General features: G+C 46.6%; 1 protein-coding gene across 12 annotated transcripts in view; it reads left to right on the top strand.

The window, feature by feature from the left end:
- The first annotated feature begins 230 nt into the window (after positions 1-230).
- The window catches only part of PACSIN2 (protein kinase C and casein kinase substrate in neurons 2), a 165,243-nt gene continuing 140,669 nt past the window's right edge, over positions 231-24,804 (top strand). For 4 of the 12 annotated variants that reach the window (XM_058308891.2, XM_058308895.1, XM_058308890.2 and 1 more), the window contains exon 1: positions 249-352. The gene's annotated coding sequence lies outside the window, so the exon portion shown is untranslated. Of the gene's footprint in view, positions 353-24,804 lie in introns of all 12 variants that reach the window. The other 8 variants (XM_058308894.2, XM_058308889.2, XM_058308884.2 and 5 more) reach the window with 5 other exon arrangements.

Raw genomic sequence — 24,804 nt, 5'->3', positions numbered from 1 at the left:
GGGAGCTGGCGCGCTTCCCTCTGATTGACAGGGCCAGCCGCCAATGCGCGCCCAGGGAATTTCCCTTCTGCGCGCGAGGGGGCGTGCCGCCCCATGCGCCCTGGCCCAATCAGAGGAGCCGAAGCGGCCGAGGGGCGGGGATAGGCGCGCAGCAGCCAATGGACCGCGCGCGGGCGCGCGGTGGGGGCGGGGCGCTGGGGGCCGGCGGCCGCGGCGGCCGCGACGGGGCAGGCCCGGGGGTGGGCGGTGCGGCCGGAGCCTGGGCGGGAGCCGGAGCCGGAGACCGGGCTGAAGACGCCGTCGCGGCCGGAGCGGGGTGCGCGGCGGGTCCGGGAGGCGAGCGGCGGCCGAGGTGAGGGGCTCGCCGCAACGGTTGGGGCGCGGGCGGGACGCGGGGGCGCTGGCTGGCGGCCGGGCCCGCGCCTTGTCAGGGCCGCCGCTCCGGGGCCGGACGGAGGCCGAGCCCTGCACTCCCCGGAGCCTCCTCGGCCCGGCCGGCGCGCGGCACTTCCTGTCGCGGTGGGGAGGGGGTGTGGGTTCAAGGATCGCCCGGGGCCGCCGAGAGAGGACGTTTTGGGGGTCCGGAGCGCCGGTGGGATCGGCGTGAGGAAGGGGTGCGGCGATGGGGTGCAGTGCTGGGGAGGCGGTCCAGCCAGGGAGCGGACAAGTTTTCCGGGCTGGGGGCCTTGTCGGGAGGACAGGGCCAGGTCCGTCCGGGTTAGGGGGCTGCTGACGGGAGCGCTAGAGGCTGCTGGGCGAGGTGGGGTGTGGGGAGGCTTCCGGAGAGACTGAAGGGGCAGACGGTTTGCGGGGCAGCCAGGGGTCCGGGGCGTAGAGGTTCGCTGGGGATACGCGTGGCAGCGCGGGAGGAGAGGTGTGGCTGGCGAGCGCCAGCCAGAGGGCAGGGCCTGCTTCACGGGGTGGCGTGGGGGTGAGGTGGGGGGCGAGAGGGAGAGAGCCGGCGGGACACCGTCTTATTTGCGCTTATTTGGGGCGCTTTGATGACTGCCTTCCATTTCCTTCCTTCCCACTTTCCCTGCTTGGCCCTGTGTGGGTGGGGGGTGGTGGTGGTGGTGGCGGCAAAACCCTTCCTTGTGAGTAGATCCCAGTGTTAGGGGACAGGCAGGAGAGAGAGCGGCTGGGGAAGTTTGCCCGTTTGGCCGTCAGTTTCCCCAGACTGGCATAGAATCATAGAAATGTGAGCTCCCTCCCTCCTCCTCCTGGACTTTCCAAGCCTGGCCCGGCCTCCTGAGAGGTGGGTGATGATCAGAGAGGTAGCGATTTCTGCTGCTGAATTTCAGTGATTCCTTGGGTTTAGGCTCCGCCAGAGAAGGGTGGTTTCTCTCCAGGAGTTGGTTGAGGAAGCACAGCTGCGCTGTCTCCTTAGGGCCCATCCAGGGCAGCCTTTGAGGTGGACACACCCTGGGGATGCTCTTGGGTTTGGTGCTTGAGGGAAGGTGGAATTTAGGCAGGCTGTGTGTACCATTCCTGGGGCTTCTCTCCTTTTACCTCAACTGTCCTTCCTGTGTTTTTGCCTTCAAGGTGGGTAGGCAGCTCAGAGTCTCCAGGGCTACAAATTATACTGTTTATCAAACGCTCTCTGGAGAACTTAACCAGAGCCGCAGACCTTCCTTCCTCCTCCTCCGTGGTTCCTCCCTCTGCAGTTACCCCAATAAGCCAAAGTTTTGTTTTAACCATCCTAGGATTACTGGGTTGGAATCTGGGGCCAGGGATCCCACCAGGTGGGCAATGCTGAAAGCCAGCCTTCCTGTTCTTGCCTGAAACTCTTTTTCTACTAGATTGCCTAAGCCTGCTTGCAGCCTCCTCACAGAAGAATTGAATAGGTGCCAGTACAACTTGGATTTCTCTTGATTCAAATGGGAAACTCATCTGTGTGCATTTAAACTTAATTCTAGAGTTTGGCAAACTCCTTGCTGAGGTTATCCTAGTTGAGGTAGGAGGCCACTGCATCAAAAACTTTCCTGTGGTGTTTTTTTTTTCTCCCTTTGACAATTGTCTTGAAGCTTTAAAGAAATTGGCCCTTAGGTGGATGATATTTATTACTTGGAAAGAAACATAACAGAGGAGTAGTGAGGAGGGATTATGTCTGTGCTCTTTACTCACATTTGTTAAGAAGAATAAGAATTCAGTTGAATGGTAATGAAATTCTTAGGCCATGCTGTTTTGAGAATTGGAACTTTATTATTTTTAGTCTAAATTGTATAAAAGGCCATAATGTTTAAGTAATTTAAAGATAGGCCTAGGTTAAAAAAACAATATCTGGGTTCTGAACCTGGGCCGCTGCTGGGAGATAAGATTGGCTTTCCTCTAGTACTGAACACTCAGTCCAGATCTCCAGTGCCAGGCCATTTCTGGGGTGGAAGCAGAGGAGCTTTTGTCCTAAATCCTTTTGTTTTGGTTTTTTTCTCTGCTCACTTGAAGGTCCGTGCTGGCTGAGTTAAGGGCATGATGGTGAGGCTCCCTGCTTCCGCAGGGATCATCAGTTGATGATGCTAGGATGTTATGGAATATCTAAAAGCTCATGTAAGTTCCTTGGTAATGGCCTCTTGTGCTCAGAGATCATAGTAGCAATCACCAAGTGCCCTCCAGCTGCCTCACCCAAACCTCCCAGGTGACTCATGCCTGCTTTATCTTCCATCAGATTGTAATGGCCACCCTGAGGATTCTTCAGGGAATGACCACATTCACTGAGAGATAGTGCCTGCTCAGTTCTTTTTCAGTTAGATTATTTGGAATTACAGCAGCATACCTGAAGACAGCACAATGCCTTAGTTACAGAGTGTGCCTTCCACAGCTAAAGTCCTTTCTCTATTCCACAGTTGTGAGCCTGCCCATACCTGAGGATATCGGCCGTGCCTGAAAACTGACTTAGGGCAACTGCAAATACTATAAATGGCCAAAACAGTGGTGGTCCCTGGGATGGCTGTGTTGGAGTTCCTTCTGATTTTTAGTAGTGAGGTGATTACGCGGTGTCCGCTGACTGGAGACAGTCTCAAAATATTCTGCAATTTTGGTATATGCATATAGCTCTAGAGCTAACATGAGGGAAAGCAGCCAGCTGAGTGAACACATTTTGGTATTTTGATTAAAAAACAATAGCAACAGAAGTCACCTTTCTTAAATTATGTAGTTATTTGTGATCACACGTTTATCTGTTACTTAATAAAACTAACAGAGCACTGCAAACTTATTTTCTTGTTCCCTAGAGTAAAATCTTTCCATTTTTCAATATTAGGAAATCATTTGAGATGTTAAATTTAAGCCCCATGGTAATGACAAGGAAAGTATTGGAGTTACACAAATTTGTAGAACCAGAAAATAGAGAACAGTTTACCAGGGGTAAGGGCCAGGGGCAATGGGGAGTTAATGCAAAATGAATGTAGGGTTTCTGTTTGGGGTGAAGGGAATGGAAGGGAATGGAAGGGAGGGTACTGCAACATAGTGAATGTGATTAATCCCACTGAATGGTAAGCTTGGGAGGGGTCAGGTGGGAAGATTTATGTTCATAAGTTCCCACATTAGGGAAGTGGCCTTGGCCCAGTGGTTAGGGCATCCGTCTACCACATGGGATGTCCGCGGTTCAAACCCCGGGCCTCCTTGACCCGTGTGGAGCTTGCCTACGTGCAGTGCTGATGCGTGTAAGGAGTGCCGTGCCACACAGGGGTGTCTCCCGCATAGGGGAGCCCCACACGCAAGGAGTGCACCCGTAAGGAGAGATGCCCAGTGTGAAAGAAAGTGCAGCCTGCCCAAGAATGGTGCCGCACACACGGAGAGCTGACACAACAAGATGACGCAACAAAAAGAAACACAGATTCCCATGCCGCTGACAACGACAGAAGTGGACAAAGAAGAACATACAGCAAAATGAACACAGAGAACAGACAACGGGGGCGGGGGGGGCTGGAGGGGAAGGGGAGAGAAATAATTAAAAAAAAAGTTCCCACATTAAAAAGAAAAAAAGGGGAACTTAAGAGACAGATGCAATACACGGTACTGGATGGGATCTAAGAAGGGAGGAGGCAAGGCTCAAAAGGACATTATTGGGACATAAGAAAAAAATGGGAATTTGGACTGTAAACTTTCTATCAATGTTAAATTTTTTAAAAAAGTTTCTCTCCCTTTCCCTGCCCCCCCCTTCAGTTGTCTGCTCTCTGTGTCCATTTGCTGTGTGTTCTTCTGTGACCACTTCTGTCCTTATCAGTGGCACCGGGAATCTGTGTTTCTTTTTGTTGCGTCATCTTGTTGTGTCAGCTCTCCGTGTGTGCGGCGCCATTCTTGGGCAGGCTGCACTTTCTTTCGTGCTGGGTGGCTCTCCTTACGGGGCGCACTTCTTGCGCGTAGGGCTCCCGTACGCGGGGGACACCCCTGCGTGGCAGGGCACTCCTTCCGTGCATCAGTACTGCGCATGGGCCAGCTCCACACGGGCCAAGGAGGCCTGGGGTTTGAACCGTGGACCTCCCATGTGGTAGGCGGATGCCCTATCCATTGGGCCATGTTAAATTCCCATGTTAAATTTCTTGAACTTGATAGCTGCCCTTAAAGTGATTACATATTCAATATCCTTGTTAGTAGGAAATGTATATGGAAGTATTGTATTCAAGGAGTATGATGTGTGCAACCTGCTGTCAAATGTTTAGAAAATAGGTAGATGGATGATAGAGAGAATCGTACAGCAAATGTGGTAATATGTTAGAATTGGTGAATCTGGTTATCTGGAGGCGGGGGGTGGTATATTGGAGTTCTCTGGGGTTTGTATTATTTTGCAGTTATCCTATAAGTTTGAAATTATTTAAAAATAACAAGTTAAAAACAAATCATTTGAGTTCTTCCTGGCTCCAGGCACTTATCTAGGTATAGATGAGAATCAAGAAATGAATAAAATGCTGTCTCAACTATCAAGGACCTCAGCAAGAAGCCTTAAAAAGGGCTAATAAGGATAGAAATGCTGCTATAACTTTGGAAACCATTTGTGCAATAGCTTGTATAACACACTCTTTGGCTATATGAAATTTATCTGATTTCTTTTCCTCCTCCAAAATATGGGGCGGTAGAGTAGGAGTGTAGAAGGAGGTTCAGGAGTCCTGATCTCTTTTCCAGCCTTTCCCTGATTAATCCTGAGGTCTGCGAAAATCAACACATCTCTTAGGGTATCGGTTTTCATATTTGTAAACGGAAGGGCTTAGAGGTTCTTAGCCTTTTGAGAATCTGATCAGAACTATAGAAGTCTTCCCAGAAAACAACATATGTGGGCAGCTTTGGGGGCCTGGACTCAAGTGAGAACCCCTGGATAATCCCATTGCTAAACTCCCTCTTGCCTCTGATATTCTGTAATCCTATTATCACAGTCATCATTGAGCTAATAATAGTGGTTACTTTTATTTATATAGGGCATGCATTCCAAAGCATTTTCACCTTTTATTTTTTGTCCTCCAACATTTTTGTGTGGTTTGGGTGGTGATGGGTGTTCCTTTTCCTGATGAAGCCAGGCCTGGCCACCACTTTCATGGGATCACACAGTCTGAGGCCTGTCCTGGGACCACAGCCTACTTCTGGTTGCCAGTTTGGGGTTTTTCCATTAGATTCTGCTTCCTTGGTGGCTGTCATTGCGAGTTATATTTGGCAGTGTAAATATCCCAGGATGTGCCACTTGCAGAGAAAACTATTCATCTGCTGAACGGGCTGATTTTTTTTCTGAATTTGGCTCAGTAAACACCTTTCTGCTTGACACTGAAAATGTTACTTATTTTGCTTTATTTTTTCTTGCCTTTTTTTTTAATAGGAACAAATTTGTAGAACTGGGTATTTTCAGTAGACTTGCTTAATGTGCATTGATTACAGAGTACATTGAAATTATTCTCACTTGCTTTGCACTTGAGAAACTTGTGAAATAAATGTTTAGTGAAATTTCCAAATGTTTGACTTGTTCAATGCAAATATGTTCTCTGTATAAGATGTTCCTTGAAGCCCAAGAGGCCTCTGCCTGAGCCCTAGCCCTGACACTGGGTGTATTTGAGAGTTGGGTGTGGGTTATGCCAGTGACCCTGGCTGTCCACAGAGGCTTCTTGTGGCCACCTGGCCAGGTTCCTAGCATTTTATGTACTGATTTTTTTTTTTTTTTTTTAGTTTATTTACAGAGTACAGAGCCTTAGCTATATGAAGAGCTTATATGTGTAAAAAAACACTAAACTTTGAAGCCTTGTAGCTGCTGGATGGTTTACTACTGATGAAAGTCATCATCATCAAGATGTTTTTGTTTTGTTTTTTTAAAGATTTATTTATTTTTTCTTCCTCTTCCCTCCATTGTCTGTTCTCTGTGTCCATTCGCTGTGTGTTCTTCTGTGTCTGCTTGTATTCTCATTAGGCAACTCCAGGAACTGATCCTGGGACCTTCCAGAGTGGAAGAGAGGTGATCATTCTCTTGTGCCACCTCAGCTCCCTGGTTTGCTAAGTCTCTTATTGTCTTTCTGCTGTGTCTCTTTTTGTTGCATCATCTTGCTGCGTCAGCCGGCATTCCTGTGTAGGGCGGCATTCCTGCACGGGGCGGCACCCCTTGTGGGCCAGCTCACCGCGGGGGCCAGCTTGCCTTTACCAGGAGGCCCTGGGTGTCAAACCCTCTACCTCCTGTGTGGTAGACGGGAGCCCAGTTGCTTGAGCCACATCCACTTCCCCATCAAGATGTTTTGAATACTCAGACCTGGAGGGCTGGAGGGGTGAGCACTGTGAACAGAAGGTATCTATCACTCATACATGGTATATTAATCAGCCAAAGGGGGGCTGATGCAAAATACCAGAAACTGCTTGGTTTTTATAAAGGGTATTTTATTTGAGGTAGGAGCTTGCAGATACTAGGCCATAAAGCATAGGTTACTTCCCTCACCAAAGTCTATTTCCACGTGTTGGAGCAAGATGGCTGCTGATGCCTTGAGGGTTCAGGCTTCCTGGATTCTTCTCTTTCCAGATCTTGCTTCTTTCTGCGCTCAGGGTTCCTCTCTTCCCAGGACTTGCTTCTTTCCAGGCTCACGGTTCCTTTCTTCCTGGGGCTTGCTTCTCTTTGTGCTTACTTCCTGGGGTTCCAGCTTAAGACTTCAGCATCAAACTCCAACATCAAAACTCCAACACTATAAACTCTCCAACTCTGTCCTTTGCCGTGCCTTTTATCTGTGAGTCCCCACCCACTAAGGGGCAAGGACTCAACGCCCTACTGATGTGACCCAATCAAAGCTTTATTTTTTTATTTTTTTTAAAGATTTATTTTTTATTTATTTCTCTTCCCTTTCCCCCTCCCCCCAGTTGTCTGCTTTCTGTGTCCATTTGCTGTGTGTTCTTCTGTGACCGCTTCTATCCTTATCAGCAGCACCGGGAATCTGTGTTTCTTTTTGTTGCATCATCCTGTTGTGTCAGATCTCCGTGTGTGAGGTGTCATTCTTGGGCAGGCTGCACTTCCTTTCACGCTGGGTGGCTCTCCTAACGGGGCGCACTCCTTGTGTGTGGGGCTCCCCTACGCGGGGTACACCCCTGCTTGGCAGGGCACTTCTTGCATGCATCAGCACATGGGCTAGCTCCACACAGGTCAAGGAGACCCAGGGTTTGAACCGCGAACCTCCCTGTGGTAGGTGGACGCCTTATCCATTGGGCCAAGTCTGCTTCCCTTAATCAAAGCTTTAATCATAATTTAATCACGGCCCAGGTACAGACCAGTTTACAAACATAATCTAATATCTATTTTTGGAATTCATAACTCTATCAAACTGCTACATGTGGTATTGCGTAGAGGTATCAATCTCTTCCCCTGGTAGGGTGCCTCAAATGCTGAGTTGCCTCTAATGGCTGTAAGTAGGTGGGCTGACATCGTTCACTCTTGAGGCATAGAAGAAGTTGGTTGTTCAAGATGCAATTCTTTATGATACCTGGGAGGATTAAATAGGTCTAGCATAGCCTCACTGACGTTGAACAGGAAGACTGTTCTCATATGTCAGCCTCCCTAAGCAATTTGCTTGCCAGAGAGAGGATTTGGTGGAGGCAAAAGGCAATCAATGAATTTTGCACATTAAGCAGTAGAACAGTTGTCAGAAGTAGGGAGGATGGTCAGCATGTGAGGCTGTCAGAGGGCAAGGCCCACGATGGAGTGTATGCACCAGGGTGCTGCCTCACTAAGAGTGTCGTTCTGACCTGCAAGAAAGCCCCCTTTGTTAATGCTGCTGGTATTCACCAACACTTACTCTGATCTGGAAACTTGGCATTTGTGGATCAACTTTTCTCTTCCTTTGGCCTTATGTCTGTGTTTGAAATGTTATTAGCATGGTGGAGTTGTCCGCAGTGAGACTCTATTAGGCTGTCGTGTTGAAGTGCCTGGGTTTATTTATTTTCACTCTGAGCTGAAAGTGTTTAGAGGGTATCTCAGCCTCTTCCACAGGAGGGAGCAAATGTGGATGAGTGGCAGTGGGCAACGTGGTTCAAAGGTAGCCATCCAGGACACTGTGTGTGGTGTCCCAGGCTCTGCCTTCAGCCCTGGGATTCCGAAATTAAGGTGACTCTTGTGCTCTGGAGGCAGCTCAGTGGAGGAGGCAGGCCTGGGTACTATAGCACAGGTAGGAATGTGTACAAAGTAGGCAGGGCAAGGGAGGGTGTTCCGGTTGCCCTCAGGACACTGCAGAGAGCTGACCTTCAGGGAGATGACTTTCCAGGTTGAGGTGGAAGAAGCATTCCAGGCTGAGGCACAGAGTCTAAGGAATGTGTCTTGCAAGTAGGAGGAAGGGCGGTGACCTGCCTTCTATGCCAGACTCTGGAGTTTGGATCTTTTCTTGGATGGTGGAGACCAGTGAGGAGCCCCTCCCAGTGTTAAATGTAGAAAGGTGTAGCTGTGCCTAGAAGTAGATTGTTAGTTAAGAAGTCTGGAGTGCATATGGGGGAGGGGTAATTCAGGTGGCTCTTTAACAAAGGTCACTCATGTCCTTGGGAACTCCAGCATTGCCAAAGACCTTCCCAGGGAGCAGAGGCTAAACTAATGAGGGGTTGTCAGAGTGGGAATGGGGTGGGTCTTGAGTCAGTTTCTTTGTCTGCTTTCGCATTTCTTCTTCTTCTTTTTTTTTTTTAAAGATTTATTTTTATTTATTTAATTCCCCTCCCCTCCCCCAGTTGTCTGTTTTCTGTGTCTTTTTGATGCGTCTTGTTTGTTGTAGTCAGGCGCACGGGAAGCGTGGGCGGCGACATTCCTCGGCAGGCTGCTCCCTCCTTCGCGCTGGGTGGCTCTCCTTATGGGTGCACTCCTTGCGCGTGGGGCTCCCCTATGCGGGGGACACCCCTGTGTAGCACGGCACTCCTTGCGCACATCAGCACTGCACATGGGCCAGCTCCACACCGGTCAAGGAGGCCCGGGGCTTGAACCGCGGGCCTCCCATGTGGTAGACGGACACCCCAACCACTGGGCCAAAGTCCGTTTCCCTGCTTTCGCATTTCTGGTTGATAATGCTGCAGCTGCCTGGGTTCTATGTTTCTTTCCAGATGTTTTATGCTCACAGACCTGTGTGGCTGGTATGTAACTTTGTCAGTTCCTGCAGAAAAATGGTACTATTGTGGTAAGGTGTCAGTGGTTAAAGATACAGCTTCGGAAGTCAGGCAGACCTGGGTTTAAGTTTCTTGACCTTCCCTGTCCAGATGCTTCAACATCTCCAAAACCCAGATATATCCAGTGAGGTGATGGACCCAAGAGTTCAGCTGTGTGCTGGTACCTTGTGCCTACCCTGTTGCTTTGGTACCACTCCCAAGTTTTGATGTCTACTTAAGTGAATTTGTCAATGAAGGGAAATATACTTTTAAAATTAATCCTATTTTATCCAATTTTATTGAAAATCTTCCCCAAATGTGTTATTCTTTCCTCCAGCCAAAACAGAATATATCTACTGTGTTTTGGCCTTTCCTTAGTGGTTCAGGGTTGCAGTGATCCACATGGGTAACTGCATGGTGATGCTGACAGGTTGGTGACGTGGACAGAGAATACCCTCTCATCCTGGCACTTACAAGGCTTGGCTCTCTCTTCATACCATGGGGAGGGCCTGAAGGTGGTGGTATCCTCTCTGGGTTTTGAGGGCAGCCCTGTAATAGAGAGCGAGGTTGGCAATTCTGTGCCTGAAGTTTAAGGTTAAAGGTTTTAGAAAGCGTGACACTGGGATGAAGGGAGGTTGCTGGTCTGGACTTAGACTTTCAGAATTGGAAGGGAGTGTGTGATGATGATATCTCACATTTAGATGATGAAAAATATAAGAATTTGAAAAAAGCAAACTATAAAGCCAAATGGGGAGCAGATGTGGCTCAAGTGGTTCTGCATCTGCTTTCCACATGGGATGTCCTGGGTTTGATTCCTTGTGCCTCCTGAAAAAATAAGCAACAAGCAAATTAAATGAAAAAACCAACTCAGGGAAGCCAGTGTGGCTCAGTGGTTGAGTGCGGGCTTCCAATATATGAGGTCCTGGATTCAATCCTTAAAAAAAAAAAAGCCAAATGTACACATTAAAATAATATGCAGCATTGATAATTAAGGTTATAGAATTATGGAAAGCTTCTCCTTGTTTTCCAGATTGTACTATTGCTGTTTTTCTTTGAGTTAACATTTAAAAAATAACTTGATTTTATAATTAAAATAAATAAAGGTAGACAACTTGGTTGTATAAGCATTTGCAGTTTACCAAGAACTTTCTCATAGCCCTTATTTGCTTTCAGAACAACCTTGCTGGTTTGCTCCCCTCTTCATTGTTCATAAGAGCAAAAAGAGGGAGGACTTTGCTGAGGCTCCTGGCCTGGTCCCCACACAGGCCTCTGAGCCCAAGACCAGAACTCCTTAGAGAGGGTAGTTATGGGGCCTCTGCCGGGGCCAACAGGTGGTCTTTAATAGAATAAACTGGCTAGTGTTTTGAAGTTTCCTATTCAATTTTATTATTATAAAGTGATGCCCTAAACCAGGGGTCCTTAGCCAGGGGGCCACAGGCCCAAGGGATCTGTGGAAAGATTTCAGAGGGTCCATGAGCTTGAATTGAAAATTAAAGGGAAGTGGACTTGGCCCAATGGATAGGGCATCCGCCTACCACATGGAACGTCCGCAGTTCAAACCCTGGGCCTCCTTGACCCGTGTGGAGCTGACCCATGCGCAGTGCTGATATGCGCAAGAAGTGTCGTGCCACGCAGGGGTGTCCCCTGCGTAGGGGAGCCCCATGCGCAAGGAGTGTGTCCCATAAGGAGAGCCGCCCAGCACGAAAGAAAGTGCAGCCTGCCCAAGAATGGCGCCGCACACACAGAGAGCTGACACAACAAGATGACGCTACAAAAAGAAACACAGATTCCCAGTGCTGCTGATAAGGATAGAAGTGGTCACAGAAGAACACATAGCGAATGGACACAGAGAGCAGACGATGGGGGGAGGATAAATAAATAAATCTTTAAAAAAAAAAAGAAAAAGAAAACATCCTTCTGGGGATGTTTTGGTGCAGGTACAATATATTTATTAAATAATATACAATGTAGTGTGGATTTAATTTGATTTTTATTTTAATGTAGCGTTTTCTGAGTGCAGTGGATAACAGCCTGCAGAAAAGTTGGTAAGGAATTGAAATTTTGGGAAAGTTGTAAAACGTAATTTTGAATAATCCTAAAATTTAAAGACATGCCGATGTTGAATGTCATAAAACTATTTGCTCTTTGGCCCAGTGGTAAGGGCATCTGTCTACCACATGGGAGGTCCGCGGTTCAAACCCCGGGCCTCCTTGACCCGTGTGGAGCTGGCCCATGCGCAGTGCTGATGCACGCAAGGAGTGCCGTGCCACGCAGGGGTGTCCCCCGCGTAGGGGAGCCCCACGCGCAAGGAATGCACCCGTAAGGAGAGCTGCCCAGCGCGAAGGAAAGTGCAGCCTGCCCAGGAATGGTGCCACACACACTTCCCGTGCCGCTGACGACAACAGAAGCGGACAAAGAAACAAGACGCAGCAAAAAGACACAGAAAACAGACAACCGGGGGAGGGGAGGGGAATTAAATTAAAAAAAAAAAATCTTAAAAAAAATAAAACCTGTTTGCCGCTACATTCTGAGAAGGGGTCCAGGGAAGCAGATGTGGCTCAGCTGATAGAGCGTCCCCCTACCATATAGGAGGTCCAGGGTTTGGTACCCTGGGTCTCCTGACCCATGTAGTGAGCTGGCCCACTTGCAGTGCTACTGTGTGCAAGCAGTGCCATGCCATGCAGGGGTGCCCCCGCGTAGGGGTGCCTCACACACAAGGAGTGTCCTGTGCAAGGAGAGCCACCCCACGTGAAAATAGTGCAGCCTGCCCAGGAGTGGCACCGCACACACGGAGAGCTGATGCAGCAAGATGATGCAACAAAAAGAGACACAGATTCCTGGTGCCACCTGACAAGAATGCAAGCAGATACAGAAGAACACACAGCAAATGGACACAGAGTAGAGCAGACAGTGGGGGCGGGGGTAAGGGGAGAGAAATAAAAATAAATCTTTAGGGGAAACAGACTTTGGCCCAGTGGTTAGGGCGTCCGTCTACCATATGGGAGGTCTGCGGTTCAAACCCCAGGCCTCCTTGACCCATGTGGAGCTGGCCATGTGCAGCGCTGATGCGCACAAGGAGTGCCGTGCCACGCAAGGGTGTCCCCCGCGTGGGGGAGCCCCACGCGCAAGGAGTGCGCCCGTGAGGAAAGCCGCCCAGCGTGAAAAGAAAGAGCAGCCTGCCCAGGAATGGCGCTGCCCACACTTCCCTTGCCGCTGACGACAACAGAAGCGGACAAAGAAACAAGACGCAGCAGATAGACACAGAGAACAGACAACCAGGGGAGGGGGGGAATTAAATAAATAAATAAAAAAATCTTTAAAAATAAATAAATAAATAAATCTTTAAAAAAAAATAAGGGGTCCATGGTTTTTACCTGACTGGCAAAGGGGTCCATGGAACAAAGTGGTTAAGAACCCCTGCCCTAAGCCAGTTTGTGAATGTTTCCACATTTTAAACATTGTTTGTGTTCCATGGTACAAAATTAGGTTGTGCTCTCTAAGTGTGCCCAGACTGTGCATTGTGGTCTTCAGAGGAACGACACAGAGTGGGCTCCGCTCCCTCACAGACCTCTAAGCCTGCTTAGGCAGGTTATGTAGCTGAGTGATTTAGTGGAGTAGATAGAGCTGATCTGCCTGGGCACCAGGCACCAGGTAGTGTGGACACATACTTTTTTAATTGGGGAAGCAAAATTATAGGCTCTGCACCAGCAAAGGTATCACCAGATAAGGAGTCTAGGCACATGCCAGAAAGGATGTGCCTGGGTAGAAGAGGCAGAAGTAGTTGTTGCAGTTGTTTTTTTTTTAGGTATTAGGGCCAGGGATTGAACCTGGGACCTGGTATGTGGGAAGCTGGCATTCAACCACTGAACCACATTGGCTTCCCTGAGTTGGCTTTTTCGTTTGCTTGTTGTTTTTATTTTTAGGAGGCACTGGGAACCAAACTCAGGACCTCCCCTGTGGGAAGCAGGTGCTCAACTGCTTGAGCCACATTATCTCCCAGAATCAGTTTTGTTTTTTTTTTAAAAATTTATTTATTTTTTATTTATTTCTCTCCCTTACCCCCCTTTCCCCCCAGTTGTCTGCTCTCTCTGTCCATTTGCTGTGTGTTCCTCTGTGACCGCTTCTGTCCTTATCAGCGGCACTGGGAATTTGTTTCTTTTTGTTGTGTCATCTTGTTGTGTCAGCTCTCTGTGTGTGCGGTGCTATTCCTGGGCAGGCTGCACTTTCTTTCGTGCTGGGCGGCTCTCCTTACGGAGCACTCTCCTTGCACGTGGGGCTCCCCTGCGCGGGGGACACTCCTTGCGCGCATCAGCACTGCGCATGGGCCAGCTCCACACGGGTCAAGGAGGCCTGGGGTTTGAACTGCGGACCTCCCATGTGGTAAATGGACTCCGTAACCACTGGGCCTAGTCTGCTTCCCCCAGAATCAGTTTTGGGGGATGTCACGTCCAGGACAGGTGTCTGTGTCCTGGGGTTGAGATGTAGCAGGCATAGCTATCATTTATGGAGGAACTGTGCAAAAAGCATATGTTTCTTAAACAGCATTAACTCCATTTTATAGATGAGGAAACCAAAGTTTGAGAGATTGTGGCCTTCATGAGGTCACAGTCAGAGTTGACTCTCAGTCTGATGTGAGAACCCACATACTTCAGTTTATCCTGCTACCTTGCATAAGTGGATTCTGAATTATTTACCCTCAATATGAAATGAGCTTTAAAAGTTAATCTTACCTCATATTTTTTGAATGTAACATTTAAAAGTAAAGAAGAAAAAAAGTTAATCTTCCACCTTGAGAACATAGAAATAAGGCAAATGGTATGGTCTTTTGTTCTGAGACAGGATCTTTGCCTTCAAATAGCTTGGTTAAGATAACCTGAAAGTTTGCAGCAGGGAGATAAGGGAAGAAAAGGGGAGAGGCTTCTAAATAGTCCAGCTGCTGGGTGTGTGTGCCGGGTGGGCTACTCGTCAGTCTTCCATCCCCCGGGCCCTGAGCCAGTGAAGCTACAAACCCGAGGATGTCCTAGGTCTTGGGTTAAGAAGTGGAGAAGTATCATTGAACCGACTACATTTTGCAAATGCGTCATATGCTATTAAAAAGCAGTTAGTGAAGGGAGAAGAAATGACATTGCTATAGAGCATTCATTTTTCACTGCACTTTGTAAAACTGTAAAAGAGCTCCACATGTTGTTGACATTGGATAGCAAATGAAGATCATTATGTAGGTAAAATAGAGCAGATACTTGTTTTTTATGCAGGTGGTAATTATCATTTTTTGCATTAAAAGGCTTTTTTTTTTTTTTGACTTTCTTTAAGGTCTTTAAAAAACTAAAGGTACACTATAGAAAATAGAATTTTCTGAATAAAGAGCTTTCTGTATTTTACCTCCCATGCATATTTGTATTGCTATGTATCTTGGATGGAGTAATGCAGAGACAGTAGCTGCCACCTATTGGCTGCTTTATTGGTACCCAGCTTCCAAAAAGGCAGGAAGTTTGCTTTGCCCCGTCCATCCTTACAACAACTCCTTGAGGTTATTCCCTCAAGAGATGAGATGGGGGAAGCGGACTTGGGCCAGTGGATAGGGCGTCCGTCTACCACATGGGAGGTCCATGGTTCAAAACCCCGGGCCTCCTTGACCCGTGTGGAGCTGGCCCATGTGCCCATGTGCAGTGCTGATGCACGCAAGGAGTGCCCTGCCATGCAGGAGTGTCCCCTGCACAGGGGGGCGCCATGTGCAAGGAGTGCACCCTGTAAGGAGAGCGGCCCAGCGTGAAAGAAAGTTCAGCCTGCCCAGGAATGGCGCTGCACACACGGAGAGCTGACACAACAAGATGATGCAACAAAAAAAAGAAACACAGATTCCTGTGCCGCTGACAACAACAGAAGCAGACAAAGAAGAACACGCAGCAAATAGACACAGAGAACAGACAACCGGGGCAAGGGGTGGAGGGGAGGGGAAAGGGGAGAGAAATAAATAAGTAAATCTTTAAAAAACAAAAATAAGAGATGAGATGGTATGCTGGCCGGAGGTCAAATAAGTAAATCTTTAAAAAACAAAAATAAGAGATGAGATGGTATGCTGGCCGGAGGTCACCCAAAGTTGTAAATAAGGGAGAGGATTTTAACCTTGTACTGACTACACGTGCCTGTGTTCCACTCTACTACACTGTCAAGGTTGTTTGAATAATCAAGGTTCATTTCAATATTTTATCAGCTATTTTCCATGTTTTTACCGTAGTCCTTAAAGATTTTTAATGGTTGCATAACCCTGTCGATGTAATAAGATTAAAACATTCCCTAGTACTAGACATTTTAGGTTATTTCCACTTTTTTGCTATGGTAGATGAATTTGCAGTTTACAATTTCATTTTTCTTTGTGCCTCTGTGTAGTTAGTTTTGAGGGATAAATTGAAAGCCTGCTCTGCTGCATGTAGGATTATTTTTCTGCTGAAATAATTGAAGGATTCTTTCTCTGTTTTTTTTTTTTTTTTGCTTTACACGCATCTCAGATTTATTCAAACTAGAATTTTAAAGTGGCAATATATGTACTAGGTTCTCATCTTTACCAGATTAATAACTTGTGACTCTAGGGTAGTGTTAACAGATAAGGTTTGAATTTTATCTACATATTAATCCACATAAGGTTGTTTCATTATCCATTTACAAAATAAAAAATCAATGTCTTTAATAAAAACAGATCACATGTGTATGTTTCCTTTCCATGTCTGTAAAATGAAGGGCTTTTTCTGGTTGATTTTTGTTGCCAGTTTTGCAAAAATAACCTCATGGCATGAGCCCTCAGGAAGGAACTTCATAGCCAGCTGGCTTTTCAAAAGACAGCTAGCTATTCCTCATTCAAAATGAGGCTACTATTTAGGAACATCAATATCCTTATTAGACTTCAATCAACCCCAAGGATGCTTAGTATCTCCACACAACAGCTTCGGCATAGCATTGATAGATAGGGCCATTGTGCCTATATATATATATACTGGGAACCAACTTTCAAATCCCGACGTAAAAGACCCGGATTCTTTCTCTTGAAGGTTCCTTGGCCTTGAGAATGTCCATGTATCTGTATGATAGGAAATTTTTGTGAGAGTTTCTAAAATGAGTCACATGTTCTTCCTAAGTTTTTGGATATAGCTTTACTTGAATTGGATGCTTTATTTTCATAAGCAAGAAACAATCTTACTCTTCAAAGTCACCTGTAGACTCAGCATAGTATGTACAGCTTATTGTATATAAATTCTGTCTCAGTAAAGTTGAAAAAATTCAATTGCCAAAAAAACAAGTCCTTACTGTTATATTTATTAATCAACCTGAGTTAATGTTCTACATTCCCAAGGTTGTAAATTTTTGAGGGTGCACTCAGTGGTCTTAATACCCTAAAACCACAGTTATCAGTTAGAACTTCTTCTTGATTTCCTTTCCTCACTTTCAATATGCATTTTGGGAAAGACTGGGAAAGTTGTTTCCACCGGTGCTGTTCCTAAGTCAGGAGCCTGTGGAATAAGGTGATCCTTTGGATTTTGCTTTTGTAGCTTCTAGGTGCTGCTCTCTGGAATGTTCCTAGCTGTGTTCATGTCTAGAGACAAACATCTCAAAGAAAGTTTTGGGAGCTTTATAGTGTTGGTACTGCCAATGTCTTGCTTTTACTCTCCTTGTTTTTTTTTGAGGTACTGGGGCAGGAGATTGAACCAAGGACCTTGTATGTGGGAAGCTGGCGCTCAACCACGGAGCCACGTTGGCTCCATCGTTGTTTTTTGTTTGCATGTTTTGTTTTTTTAGTTCTGGAGTCTTCTATGTCCCTCTGTGTCCCTCTACCATGTCCCTTTGCCATGGGCTGGTTTACTTTTCTGCCTTTCACTGTTTCCTAGGCATTCACCCTCCGACTAACTGGAATCTTTTTTCCTAGTGGCTCGTTTTCTGGGGTCTGTAAAGAAAAAGGTATCTTCACTAAAATTGAGGGTGTAGCAGGGAAAAGGAGGGCTTCCTGGTGGCAGCAGTGGGTGGGCCAGCAGACCACAGCTGTCACCCTTGAATTCCCGGCCTTAGATTCCTGCTGCCTCTACCAGCTCCCCTCCCCCGCTCCTTGGGCTGCTTCCCCTTTAGTACTCAGGCCTGACCGTGGGCAAAAACCCTTTTCTTGGTTCCTCTTGTCCCAGCTTAAGAAAGGAGGCTGATGTTCAGAACAAAGTAAACAGAATTTATTGCATACTCAGGTCTAACCAAAAGGGAATAACCACAAGCAGCACTGAAGTGTAATCAAGAATTTTGGCTCCTAAGCACAAGTGAGTTTTCGGTACCCACACTATAGGGCTGGTCTAACTGATTGGCTCTGGTAGGTGCTGTCCAGCTTCCTGCTTCTCCTTCCCACCCCTGTTTATTCTGTCAGTAACCACATTTTAGAGTGATGTTTTGCTCCGTGCTTGGCAGTCTGCCTTTTTATCACAAGTATGGAAACTGTACTTTGCCCTGGTTTCCACAGACGCCTAAACCAGTTTAGATTGGTGTTGCCTGGGCAACTAGCTGAAGTCTTGGTTGCATGTGTGGTACGGGTTCTGGCAGGGGCTGGATGGAGGGGTTCTCAACCAACAGTAGGAGGGTAACTACCAGGCCCCAAAGGCACATGTGCTTGGCTTTCCTTTTTTTTTTTTTTTAAAGATTTATTTCTTTTTTTCATTTCTTTCCCTTTCCACCGCCCCCCCCCCCAGTTGTCTGTTTTCTGTGTCTATTTGCTGCGTGTTCTTCTTTGTCGGCTTCTGTTGTTGTCAGTGGCATGGGAATCTGTGTTTCTTTTTGTTGCATCATCTTGTTGTGTTAGCTCTCCGTGTGGGCGGTACCATTCTTGGGCAGGCTGCACTTTCTTTCGCGCTGGGCATCTCTCCTTATGGGGCGCACTCCTTGTGCGTGGGGCTACCCTACACGGGGACACCCCTGCATGCCACGGCACTCCATGGCATCAGCACTGTGCATGGGCCAGCTCCACAAGGGTCAAGGAGGCCCGGGGTTTGAACCTTGGACCTCCCATGTGGTAGACGGACGCCCTAACTGGGCCAAGTCTGCTTCCTCCTTGTGCTTTCTAAGCTTCCTGTTTTGTTTCCCTGAGAAACCCCTGCTCTGCAGCTCTGACTTGATTGCGTGGCATAGCATGGAACTGGGCTCATTTACGTTGGACAGGTTGCAGAGCTTGGCCTTGCTGAGGTTCTCAAAGAAACAGGGCCTTGCAGTGGGCCAGAGGAATGGTCCTGGCCACCCATGAAATGGGGAGGCTGGGAAAAGGGCCTACCTTGCCTGATCTGATTCTTAAAGGATGAGGAATTTGCTAGTTAGGGCTGGGGTGGAGGACATTCCATGCAGAGGGAAAAGCAAGTAATTTGGAAGGTGAGGTAGAAGGCTGAGTGAGAAGTGGTGTGTATGTGAGGGCTTGATCATTTTCTTTTCTCTGTAGAATTTGGACTCTGACAAATTTGGCTCCCTATTTCCCTAGCGGGGTGAGATCTGAACTTGTAGAAGGAGCTTGCTAGTGGAAGGGTAAAGAAACACTTGGATTTTTCAATGTTTAGAATGCATTCATTTACTTGATTTAAAGATTTGGAAAATTAACATACCTAGCTAATGTTATGGGCTGCATTGTCACCTGCCACCCAGGTCGTTACTGTGAATTGGGGTATTGGGAAGCTTCACTTGGATAGCTCTTTGGGCAAGGCAGTGAATTATACCCAAAGTATTTTTCATTTTTCTTGCAGTCCATCTTGTCTACTTGTATAAATAGAATTTCTTCTCCAGGTCATGGGGAACAGTTAATGTGATGGGCTCATTGGAGTGCTACATGTACCTCCTTTACAAAGATTGGAATTACAAGGATTGAATGCAGTGGTTGGTACAGTAAACTTTAGATGTATCCTTTATTATTATTATTTTTTAAAGATTTATTTTATTTTATTTTTATCTCTCTCCACCCCCCCCCAGTTGTCTGTTCTCTGTGTCTATTTGCTGCGTCTTCTTCTTTGTCCGGTTCTGTTGTTGTCAGCGGCACGGGAATCTGTGTTTCCTTTTGTTGCATCATCTTTTTTTTTTTTTTTTTTTTTTTTAATTTTTTTATTTTTTATTGACTTTGTAATAATATTACATTAAAAATATATATGTGAGGTCCCATTCAACCCCACCCCCCCACCCCCCCTCTCCGCCCCCCCAACAACACTCGTTCCCATCATCATGACACATCCATTGGATTTGGTAAGTACATCTTTGGGCACCTCTGCACCTCATATACATTGGTTCACATCATGGCCCATACTCTCCTCTATTCCATCATGTAGGCCCTGTGAGGATTTACAATGTCCGGTGATTACCTCTGAAGCACCATCCAGGGCAGCTCCATGTCCCGAAGACGCCTCCACCTCTCATCTCTTCCTGCCTTTCCCCATACCCTTTGTCCATTATGTCCACTTTTCCCAATCCAATGCCACCTCTTCTATGTGGACACTGGATTGGTTGTGTCCATTGCACCTTTATGTCAAGAGGAGGCTCAGATTCCACCTGGATGCTGGATGCAATCCTCCCATTTTCAGTTGTAATCACTCTAGGCTCCATGGTGTGGTGGTTGTCCTTCTTCACCTCCATCTTAGCTGAGTGTGGTAAGTCCAATAAATCAGATTGTAGGTGCTGGAGTCTGTTGAGGCTCAGGATCTGGCTATCACATTGTCAGTCCAGAGATTCAAATCCCCTAAATATATCTTAAACTCCAACATTAACTGCACCTCCAGCACATTAGCATGAAAGTCTTATGAAGGGAGATCCCATCTGAGTCCAGATTCATCACACATAAACACCATTTCCAAAGAGGGGCCATCTGCCCTGGTAGTTAACCCCATCGGCCATGACCATAATTCCCATGGGTCTCTTTAGCCCTCAAAGGAACCAATATCTGGGGGTTGTATCTGCTTTATCTGTCTCTCTGACTCTGCTCAGTTGTGCATGAGGGCAAACCTTCTGCCAGCCTCCAGACTCTTTTTTAGAAACTCGTAGCCATATAAACTCATTTCTCCTTTCCATTTCCCCCTTACTTTAGGTCAAACAGCATTTTAAAGTCATGGTATTTTATGTAGACATGGATATTCTGCTGATCCGCATTGAACCTTCCGTATAAGGTCATTTTCCAGTTGCATCATCAGTTGGTAGTTGATAGTGGTCCCTCGTTGCCAGGGAGGCTCATCCCCGGGTGTCATGTCCCACGCTGGGGGGAAGGCATTGCATTTACATGCTGAGTTTGGCTTCGAGACTGTTGTTGCATCATCTTGTTGTGTCAACTCTCCATGTGTGTGGCAGCATTCTTGGGCAGGCTGCACTTTCTTTCGTGCTGGGTGGTTCTCCTTAAGGGGTGCACTCCTTGAGCGTGGGGCTCCCCTATGTGGGGGACACCTCTGCATGGCAGGGCACTCCTTACGCGCATCAGCACTGCACATGGGCCAGCTCCACACGGGTCATGGAGGCCCGGGGTTTGAACCGCAGACCTCCCATGTGGTAGACAGACGCCCTAAACACTGGGCCAAGTCCACTTCCCTCCTTTATTATTTTAACTTCAATCTCACTTTTATTTCCTTTGGATTTATTTCCTTCTGTATGTATGGTTCTAAAATAGCTTGATCTATGGACTTTGTCACCTCCCTCTAAAGCTCAAACAAGTCATTTTTCTTGAGGGTTTGTGTGTGTGTATGCTCATCTCTAAAATTGTTTTTTTGGACCTGTGTCTGTCTGCTGCTTCTGCTAGGAACTTGCAGGTTCAGGTAGGGGGAAAACCAAACCTCCTGAATCCCTGCCTTTCAGAAACTTAATGTTTAAAAGTGTGATTGGAAGAAGTGGAAGGCCTAACCTGAGGGAGAGAGACAGATTCTTTAACAGCACACTCTGAACTCCTGTGAGGGATCCTCTCCCAGGGGAGGGGTTTTTTTTTTTTCTCTGCCGCAGAGTTGGCCAGTTGCCAGTATCCACAGAAGCTGTAAAGCTCTGTTTCTAGACCCCTGTGCAGAATTCTTCCCTTGGAGGAGGGCAGGATTCTGGGGTCTTGACCTGGGACCCAGGGTGCTTTCCCCAGTAGGAGGGTTCCTCTGGGATCACTGGGGACAGGGACAAGCCTCTGCTGAATTCTGGTCAGGGGCCAGCCCCTATAGATGTATATGCGAATCATTATTTTGTCAGGAACTCCGCAGCCGTTGCCTCATTCATAAAGTGGGGATAACGATAATGCATATCACATGGGCTTGTTGTCAGGATGAGATAAATGAATAGGTGCTTGGCGCTTGGGGCAGTGCTGGCTCTTAGAGAGCCCCTAGGCTCCCAGCTCTGATCCCTGAGTCTTGGATCCCGGTTTTACACTGGAGAAAACAGGCTCAGAAAAGCTTAATAATGCTTCAGTCCCAGGCCTGTCTCAAGGTTCTTTCTTCAGTGTATCAGAGATCTCCCAACAAGCCCTGGCTTCCCAGGAAGTTAGGGATTGATTGCAATGGGGATCACTCACTCAGGTCTGCCCACCCGGCATTGTTTGTGGAAGGACTTTTTAATATCTACAACACCTACATACACATACATAATGCTACGTGTTGCTATGTGTAAATGATGCTGTGATTATGATTAATAAAATAATTCATTTTAGAACGTGAATTAACAGTACCTTTATAAAAAATTTTTATTGTTTGTTACATGTTTTGTGTTGTTTTTACAGTACCTTATATCGATTTCCTCAATCATTGAGTGCTAAAGGTCCAATCATCTAGGGTTCTAGAGAACTTGTTGGTCTTTAAAAAGGGTACTTTGGGGGGAGGAGTTCAATAGATAGTTATTGTTGCCTTTTCCTGCCCTATGTTTTGGGTTATGCTCTGCTGTCCGCCTGCCATCTGCATGCCTGCCAGGTCAGGACATGTTAGTGAGATGGAGTCCCTCGTATCGCTGTGCTACGTTGCAAACTGGAAGCAAGATTTGGGGCCCAGAATCCAAAACAGGTTTGGTCAAACAGGGAGAGTGTCTCATGTCCCCATGGGAGCAAAGAAGGTGCTTACATCTGAGGACCCCGTTTGAATTCAGCTAGATTCCTTAGTTCTCTGGGAGCATTTATTCTAGCTCATTCTCCTGTAGACATGTCTCCCCTAGGGTGTCTTTAGAATGCCAAGTAACTTTTCTGCTTGTTTTTATTTAACAAATTCCTGCACTGCTTCTGCTCCCCCCCCTAACCTGGAGCGCTAGTTGCAAAGTACATCCTCAGTCCAGAATGCAGACCTAAGGGCTGGGGACTGCCCATGGCTTACCTGGTGGTTACGTGGTGGCGGCCCCTGAGAATCCTTTTTTTATGAAAATGCTACTCTTGGTTAGAACTTTGCTCTGTACTTTTACTGCTCTGCTCACCTGGGTCATTGGTGTTCTCAGTCACGTAGTGAAACTCAGCAGCCTTCCTTCCTCCCTCCCTCCCTCCCTTTCTTCCCACCGGGGATTGACCCCAGGACCTTGTGCTTGGGAAGCAGGTGCTCAACCACTGAGCTACATTCCCACCCCTCCCCCACTGCCTTTTTTCCTCAACAATGTTTCTTGATTTGTGTTTGTGTCTGAAATCTCCTTTAGGATTTCAATTTCATGTAAATAGATTATTTTCCCTCCAAAATGAACTCAAACGTTTTTTGCATGCAATTTCAATGGATTCATAAACAACCATCCTATTATTCAAATAGCAAATATTTGAATATCTGTCAGGTGGCACTCCTGGTTCTAGGCACTGGGATTAGAGCATGAACAATAGACCAAGACCTTACACTGTAGTAGGGGGAGACAGAGCCAGCTGCACAACCTCTATTCCTGTGTGGAGGGAAGGCTCGCCTGGCCTCAGAGGCCTGCAGGGTCCAGACCTCATCCTACTGCCTGGGGTGATGCTTATCGTCAGCCTTCTGTTTCCTTCCAGCCTTCTCCTTCCTGAACTGGCTTTTGACTTCAAACTCATTATCATAAGGATTTTCAAAAATCTAATGTTTATAGAGGCTTGTTTTGTGCCAGGTACCCACTTTTCCATGCACAGTTAGACTTATTCTTACAGCAACTTTGCTTTGCAGGTGAAAACCCTGGAAGTGTAGAGGGGTTAAGCAATGGGCCTCTTGGCTAGGGCACGGTAGAGTGGCTTTTGATCACTGTACAGAAAAAGTAGCAATAACTATTCAAAATAGGGAAATGGCTTAATTATGTTCACAAGAAGAAAAAATACAAGTTAAAGTTCTTCTATAATAACTTTTGTAAGAAGAATTCAGTAGGCCCTATTAAGAATTTTTAGTAAACATCTGCTTTTATGGAACTTAAGCATCATTTGGATATATTTTATTAAATTTTTTTTGAGTAACTGGTATTATGGATGTTGCTTGGAGATTCCTGTTTTTGACTGACTCTTTTAACAGTGAGAAGATTAATTTTTATAAAACTATCACATCGATTATGCAAAATTACATAATCCTATCCTCAATCCCAAATAATTGAAATGCATGTTATTTAGTACTTGGCTGAGGAGATTTACATGCACATTGGCTTTTCCATACCAGACAGTAGTTTTCTTGTTTAACTTTTAAGGCAGTGCCCCATGGACAGAGCAACTTCCTGAAAAATTCCTTTAAAAATCTTTGTATTGGGGGAAGCAGGGGCAGGTCAGTGGTTGAGTGCCTCCTCATGTTCGAGGTCTGGAGTTCAGTCCCTGGTACCTCGTAAAGAAAAACCACACACACACATACATACAAACTTCGTATGCTCTTTAGACTGTGGATTGAAACCACATTTGAGATACTGACTCAGCCCCTGACGCAACAGAATCGTTATTTTGACTGGATGTTTGCAAACTGCCATCCTCCTGGCATGGATAGCTGCTAGTTAAATAAATATTTATGTTTAATAATTCTGTAGCTCTGCCTCCTTCTAAGGTGTGCCACAACTTCAGGTCAGGCACAAAACTGTACCTTTGGAAGTATTTTGAAACATGACTAAATGCTAGGATTAAATTTCTCTACAGTTAGCTCACATAGGAAAAATTGGGTTGTGTAAGGCGCCGTGCTAGTTAAATATTGCCCTTTTCAGTCTTTCTTCCTTGACTTAGGTCCAGAGGAACCTAGGCTAGGAGTGGGACTGCTCCCTTGTCTCTGCTCCTGGGCAGTTGTTGGAAGCAATGTCCTGAGAGAGCGTTGGGGAGACAGTCTATTAAAGTGGGAAGGCAAA

The sequence above is a fragment of the Dasypus novemcinctus genome, chromosome 12, assembly GCF_030445035.2.
Source record: "Dasypus novemcinctus isolate mDasNov1 chromosome 12, mDasNov1.1.hap2, whole genome shotgun sequence".
Classification (NCBI taxonomy): Eukaryota; Metazoa; Chordata; class Mammalia; order Cingulata; family Dasypodidae; genus Dasypus; species Dasypus novemcinctus.
This window is presented reverse-complemented; position numbering and strand designations above follow the sequence as displayed.